Genomic DNA, 8,045 nt, shown 5'->3' with positions numbered 1-8,045 from the left:
TCTTCTTCTTCTTCTTCTTCTTCTTCTTCTTCTTCTTCTTCTTCTTCTTCTTCTTCTTCTTCTTTTTTTTTTTTTGAGACAATCTTACATTATTGTCCAGTCTGGAGTGCAGAGGCACAATCTTGGCTCACTGCAACTCTGCCTTCTGGGCTCAAGAGATCCTTCCACCTGTCTCCTGAGTAGCTGGGATTACGGGCATGTGCCACCACACCCGGCTAATTTTTGTATGTTTTGTAGAGATAGGATTTTGCCATGTTGCCCAGGCTGGTCTCAGACTCCTGAGCTCAAGAGATCCTCCTGCCTTGACCTCCCAAAGTGCTGGGATTACAAGTATGAGCCACTGCACCCAGCCCCAATTTCCATTGTTTATAAGGATATATCAGTCATGTTGGATTAGAGGCCACCCTAATGACCTCATCTTAACTAATTACAACAACCCTATTTCCAAAACAGCCCATCACGTTCTCAGGTACTGGGGATCAGGATTTCATATGAATGGGGGTGGACACAATCCAACCCATTAACAATCATCTTATTTCTTCATTTTACTGCCCAGCTTGCTCCTGACTCCAGGCTGACTCTGCTCTAGGCTTTCACGTGGGCCTGGTACAACTTGTTGAAAAGGTCAAAGTCATTATTTGGGGAAAAGTAGCTCCAGGGTAACCCCAAGGACAGCTCTGTGGGGCAAAAGTCTAGTGGAGGGCAGGTCTCTGTGAAGAGGTGCTCAATTATGGAGAAGTACTGGCTCCTAGATCTGGAGCTGGAATTTTGGAGGAGGGTAATGTCAGTCAGATTGGGCTAGGTAGTGCTGCAGCAACAAGCAACCCTCAAATCTCAGTGCTAACTCAATAAGGCTTATTTCTCACTTTATTCTATGTATCCATTGCAAGTCATCTGAAATATTCAGCTCTCTATCACCCTGACTCAGGGCCCAGGCTGAGGGAAGTGCCATCCTCACCATGCCTAATATATTTGTAGTGAAAAAAGAAAGACACACGAGTGACACATCAGGGGCCTGGATTACTGCCCTGAGCAACTGGCAGCTATGAGAGGGCCAAACTCTGCAAGTGTCAGAGACAGCTATGCCAGATTGGCACAGAGAACTCTGAGGGTGAATGGGCCTTGTGCTAGGCAGCGGTGTCTGGGATAGCCTGCCTCTATCACCAGCTGCCTTCATGAGAGTGGTGCATGTCCACCCCCAGCAAAGGAGAGAGAAAGGAGGAAGAGGAAGAGGAGAAGGAAAAGGAAAAGAAGAGAAAGAAGAAGAGGAGAAGGAGAAAGAAGAGGAATGGGAGGAGTAAGACGATGACAATGGCACGTTTGAGCAAGCTGTCTAAGCCTCTGTAGGTGAGGAGAGAAAGTCATGTAGTACCACTCCTGGGGCTCAAGAGGAGGGAGAATCATCCCCTCTTGCCCTTTTTCACCTTCTGCCATGTGAGAATGTAGCAAGAAGGCCCTCATCACATGCAGGTGCCTTTATTTTAGTCTTCCCAGCCTCCAGAACTATGAGAAATAAATTTCTGTTCTTTATAAATTATCCAGTCCTGTGTGTTCTGTTACAGCAGCACAAAATTGACTAAGACAGGAGCCAAGGACTCCACTCCCTGCCATCCCTGACCCCAGCTCTGGGACAGGACACTGCTCACTAACTCTTGGACAGTCATTCCAAAACTCCCTCTAAAATATATGTCTTGAATTGGCCCACTTCTCTCCTTCCCTATGGCTGCTGCCCTAGTCCAAGTCACCATCATCTGTCACCCTCGCTATGGCAGTAGCTTATTTCTGGTGTCCTGGCTCCAATCCTGCCATTTATAATCCATTCTTTATATAGCAGCCAGAGTGAACCTTTTGAAAATGTAACTTCAGCTCATGTCAACTTAAAATCATGCAATGATACCTCCTTGTACTTAGAAAAAAAAAACAAACCTCCTTCCCGTGATCCACAAGGTCCTATAGGATCTGACTGCTGACCACCCCCTGCCTAATTTCCTGCCACTTTCCTTCACTTGCACGTACTGCAGTCACACTTTCCTGCCTCAGGGCCTTTGCACATATTCTTCTCTCTGCCCGGAATATCCTTCCCCTACTCTCCTCATGTCTGGCTTCTCATCCATTTGTATTTGGCTAAAATGTCCCTTCCTTTGAGAGATGTCTCCTTATTACCCTCTCTCAGTAGATGTCCCCTTCCCTCCATCCTCTGTCAGGGTACCCCATTCATTTCCCTCTTGACACTTGGCACAGTTTTTGAATAAGTATTTCTTTGTCAATTTTTGTTCTCCCTTTAAACTATAAACTTCATGAGGGCAGAAACTATGCCTGCTTTATCCATCATTGTATCCCACAGCCTAGCACAGTTCTTCGCACATAGTAAGCCTTTAGTACATATTCGCTGAATGAACAAATGAATGATTAAATAAACGAATGTATTTGTTTGAGTTGAGTTTCTAAGGATTTGTTTATTTCCTGGCACTGAAAAACAAGGTAGGAAGGTAAGAAGCATGCTGGAAAACTGAAACTGAATTCTAGTTCAAGATGACCATTCCTAGAAGGTCAGACACATAAAACAGAGAATTATTTGGCGATCAGGGTAGAACTCAATAAATATATGGAAACACATTGGAATATACCAAGGACAATCTTAATCTGAGAAGGGCAGCAGACCTTTTGGAGTATTTTTTGCTACTTCTAGTAATACTCATTCTCCACTGATGGCAAGTTCTGTGGCCATGAAGATGGTGCCAACACAGGTGTGACATGTTTGAGGCTGACTAGAGATGGCACTATATAAAAGGAAATGTATCTGGCTGTCCATAAGAATGTGATGACTTGGTGGAGAGACACAAAGTACTGAAAGTCTCTCTTGGCCAGATAGTAGTGTATGCAGTCAGTGCTAGGATTATTAGCTCTAGGTTTCAGAAAAAGAAACTGAGGCTCAATTAAGTCCATTGTCCAAAGTCATGCTACTACTATGTAGAAGGCAGGCAGGCTGATCTTCCCGACTGGTCATTGTCCTGTGTTAGACTCTCAGTCGGTGGAGGGTAAGGATTGGAGCCCAGAGCTTGTATCTGAGCAGCTCTATCATTGGCAATGCAGATATAAATGTACCTGCTTTGTGATAAACTGTGGGAGAGTCTGAATCTCTGGCTGTGGTGAGTGGAGGTATTTACCTTGATAAAGGCCCCCAGATAATTCTGAGACACTCTCCACCTTACGAGTACTTCCTTCAACCACCTGACCCCTTGAGAACCACCGCATTAGAAGGCACATGGGAAACAAGTTCTTAAGAAACTGATTTTCATTTAATGAGTTCATTACAAAGGCTGCTGAACATATTCCCAACTACAGGTCAGTTACACCTACATTTCTCAAAGTCGCACAATCACTGACACTCAGAGGTCATCAAGGTGACAGTGAGGCTTGCAAAATATGCAAATACCTTCTGAGTGATCAAAAGAAGATGTTCTCTTTGGTGGAGTATTGGTGTTCTCTGTGCTTGGTATATTTCAGTTCTCTGGATTGAGCTTATCAAGGTCTGGGAATTCACAGTAATTCTGTTCAGCAGACACTTGCCTCAACCAGAATATACAATCCTATCTTCCCGGCCACTGCAAAGGTTTTATTGCAAATACATTCACTGAATTTCCCAAAGCTTTTTCACATATGAGCAACTTGGATAGGACTCTATGCTTCAGTTTTACCAAGAGCTTGTTTGCTTTGAAAGGGCTGCCACAAAATAAATAAATAAATAAATAAATAAATAAATGTAAAAATTTCTGTTAACTGTAAAAGTGCTCAATGAATGATTTTTACGTACATGTATGGACCAAGGAAGCAGGCTCTGGGCCCCTCTGCCTCCAACCACATTCCCAAAGTTCTCACACTTGTAAAATAAAAAAAAAATGTTTGTTTCTCTTTGATTTTTATGGGACTGTAAAATAAATTAAATGAAAAAGCCTGTAACCTTAAACTACCCAAAAGTGGAAAATGGAAAATTCACAAGTCAAACCCCTGTGCGTTGATTCCTGGAGGCTCTTCAGAATAACTCCAGTGGTCACATTTCGCTTTCATATTCAGCTTAAATGGCACCTCCTCCAGGAAGTCTTTGAGCACCCCCATTTCCTTATTAATTACACAGTTCATTCATCCATCTATCAATTCATTCAATAAGTACTTATTGTGGATCTACTACACAATGTCAGACACTGATGAAGGTGCTTTGTAAATAGGCAGATAATAAGGACAAAAACACACAAAATTCCCATCCCTCATGGAGCTGATGTTCTAGTTGGGGGATACTGACCATATAAACAAGATAAAGAAGTAGAGTCTATAGTACATTAGAAGGCGGTAAATGCTATGGATAAAAGTCAAGCATGGAGAAAGCCAGCAGTGCCAGATGGTGAAAGTGGTGTTATAATTTTGGACTTGAAGGAGGTGAGAGAGTGTGCTGTATAGCTGTCTGGGAGATGTGTATTTTAGGCAGGGGAAGAGCATGTGCAAGGGCCCTGAGGAGAACAGTCTGTATGAGGAACAGTAAAAAGATCTGTGGGCCTGCAATGGTGTGAGTGAAAGTAGAGCTGTAGGGAATGAGATCATATGATGATCTCCTCCATTGCAGCGTTCCTCTTGCAGTGCTATCATGCCTTATCATCATTATTGTTATGGTTCTTAGTTGGGTTTTCTGGGAAACAGATACTGAGGCAGAGTTGTGTGTGCTTTCGGGATCAATGCCTGGACAAGGGAAGGACAGGAAGCAGAGTGGGCAGAAGGAGCAGTTGAGCTGCAGTGAAGTCACAACAAGGATTTGCCCAACCCCAAGGGGAACTTTGGGGCTGGAATGGCTCTTCAGAGTCATTCAGAGCTGTGGAGAGGCGGCCAGGCCATTATACCCCTCCTCTCCCCACACCCACCAGTCACTGGATGGAGCTGTCCCTTGAAGGGTGTGTGACCTGGAACTAGGCTACTCTTTTCAGCTGTGAAAAATTCCTGCAAAAGCTGACACAACAACAAGCTGACACTTGAGAATCAGCATTACAAGCAGTTGGAGAAATATTTCTCAGAATGGTGAGAAAGTAAATGTCTGTTGTTTAAACCACTTAGCCTATGGTACTTTTTTTATGGCAGCCCTAGCAAACTCATACACCAGGCCTCCCAACTTGCAGGCTCATGCTCTCCCCTCAGCACGAATCACTATGGCTTGATATCACTCAGAGAGATGCAAATCCCCTCATTGGAGGTTAGCTTGGTGTAGGGCCAAGAGCACTAGCTTTGCATTCAGAAAACCCAAGACCTTTCTCCTCCTCTACTTAACTATGTGGCCTTGAATGAGTCGCTTAATCTCACCGAGCTTCTATGTCCCCATCTGTTAACTGGAAGGAATGAAGAATGCTGTCTTCCTAAGGGCCCATTTGGTGTCTGGGAACTGCACTGGCACTTTCGAGGACCTGATGAGAATGTTGGAGAATCCAAGGAGACAGTGCCCTTTGTCATCATAATTCCAAACACTTGACCAGAGGATTAAGGTCAAGGGAGCCTGGCATGTAATTGGTGGTCCACATGCCTAATACATTTTTGGGGAAAAGAGAAAAGCATGCATGAGTGACACATCAGGGGCCTGGATTACTTCCCTGAGTAACTGACAGCTATTTGAAGGCCACACCCTATAGGTACCAGGGACAGCTATGCCAGATTGGCACACAGAAACCTGAGGGTGAGTGGGCTTTGTGTTAGGTGGTGGTGTCTGGGATAGCCTACCTCTATCACTGGCTGCCTTCATGAGAGTGGTGCCTGTCTCCCCTCTCTTCCTCTCTCAACAAGGAAGAGAGGAGGAGGAGGAGGAGGAGGAAGAGAAGAAGATGGCAATGATAACAGCAACAAGCATGAGTAAGACGCCTAAGCCTCTGAAGATGAGAAGCCATAGTCATGTAGTGCCACTTCTGGGGCTCAAGAGGAGTGGGGATCATTAACCCTCTGAACCAGATAGAATGGGCAGGGATACTGTATAATAATCATGATACTACTAGTAAGATTATCCATTATTAGGGGGAGGAGACAGTACATCAAAAGCCATGATATTTCCCCTCAGGTTTGCAGGACCAAACTCTTGCTCTCCTCAGTTCACCCTGATGTTTGAGGGTCTGAATGGGAGTGAGATGGGCCAGTGACTCACTCTCCCTAAACTCTCAACTGACCCGCAGTTAGACTGTAAGCCAGCAGATCCATCTCTCTGTGGAGGAGATTGCTACACATCTCTCTATAGGAATACTAGATCTTGTTGGTTAGGGTTTTCCCTTCCCATTCAGGACATTTGAAAAATCAAATTATTCAGTACGAGTTTCTCAGGAACCAAGGGAGTTAGGGAGTTTGGCTGGTCTTGAAGGGTATATGACTTCTGGCTGGAGGCCAATCTTAATAAATTCTCCCAATTCCATAGCAAAGCTCTGAGAATTCACCTTGCTAGACATCAGAATCAGGGAGTCTCTTCTTCATAGCTACTGCTGAATTAGCATGAACACAGTTTAACTAACGAGTGGACATATGTTTTATTGGCTCAACACCCACTCCTTTGGGGAATCACCTCTCTTCAATCTATCATCTACTGGATGTCTGACCTTGGGCAAGTTACTTAACCTCATCATGCTTTGGTTTCTCCATCCTTAAAGTGAGGCTAGTACAGTAGCCTCTTGTTATCCATGAAGGATCTGTTCTAAGACCTCCGGTGAATACATCAGAAACTGCAGATCGTACTGAACCCTGTATATACCACGTTTTTTTCCTACATATACATACTGATGATAAAGTTTAATTTATAAATTAGGCACAGCAAGAGATTAAACATAGCTAATAATCAAATAGAACAATTATAACAATAAAAGTTATGTGAACGTTCTCTCTTCCTCTCTCTTTCAAAGTATCTCCACACTTTCAGACTGTGGTTGACCATGGGTAACTGAAACTGCTGAAAGCAAAACCAGAGATAAGTGGTGACGACTGCACTAGTGCCTACTTTATAGGGTAACCATGAGAAATAAGGGAGTTAATACATTAAGTGCTTGGGACTTACTAAACACTCAATAGATATTATTAGTAGTATCATAATCATTGTATAGTATCCCTGCCCATTCCATGTGGTTCACAGGGGTTAATGATCTCCACTCCCTTCAGCCATAGGGGTGATATTGCATGACTCAGTCCTGGTAAGCAAGAGTACTTCGTCTCAGGCAAAAGCAACATAAAAGTAAAAGAGAGCAGAGATAACAAACTTATTATCAGACAAGACTGAATCAAGAGACAAAGGAAGGGATACAATCCTCAAGGATCTAACAGTCCAGAAAAATTCTAAACCAAATAAGAGAGCATCAAAATTTATGTAGAAAAAGCACATAAAATGCAAGGAGAAATAGAAACATATCTGTGGTAGAGAAATGTATCAGCACATAGCAGAAAAAGTGGCCAAAAGATAAGCAAATATATAGAAGATCTAAAAAATATGATAAAGGTTTTTTCTATTCATCATCTTTTACTAGGTTATGCTGTGGTAAGAAACAACTTCCAAAGTCCAGTGGCTTACAATAGCAAAGGTTTATTTACTAATCACATTACATGTTGGTTGGGATAGGCTTTGGCTCCACTCCATCTGTTTTCTTCATTTGGGGATCCAAACTGAAGGAGGAGCCCCTCTCCAGGACATGTCAGTGTTGTGGCAACAAGATTGTTAGTTAGCCTGACTAGAGGTTTATCAATTTTATTGATCACTTTTTTAAAAAAAACTTCTGGTTTTATTTATGTTCTCTATTGTTGTCCTGTTTTCAGTTTCATTGACTTCTGCCCCAATTTTTACTTTCTTTACTCCTGCTTGCTTTAGGCTTAAATTGTTGTTCTTTTTCTAGTTTCCTACCATGGAAGCTTAAATTATTTATTTTAGGTATTTCTTTTTTCTTTTTTTTGTTTATTATACTTTAAGTTCTAGGGTACATGTGCACAACGTGCAGGTTTGTTACATATGTATACATGTGCCATGTTGGTGTGCTGCACCCATTAACTCG

This window comes from Mandrillus leucophaeus, unplaced genomic scaffold, assembly GCF_000951045.1.
Source record: "Mandrillus leucophaeus isolate KB7577 unplaced genomic scaffold, Mleu.le_1.0 Scaffold1288, whole genome shotgun sequence".
NCBI lineage: Eukaryota > Metazoa > Chordata > Mammalia > Primates > Cercopithecidae > Mandrillus > Mandrillus leucophaeus.
The sequence above is the reverse complement of the archived record's forward strand: the minus strand, read 5'-3'. Positions refer to the sequence as shown.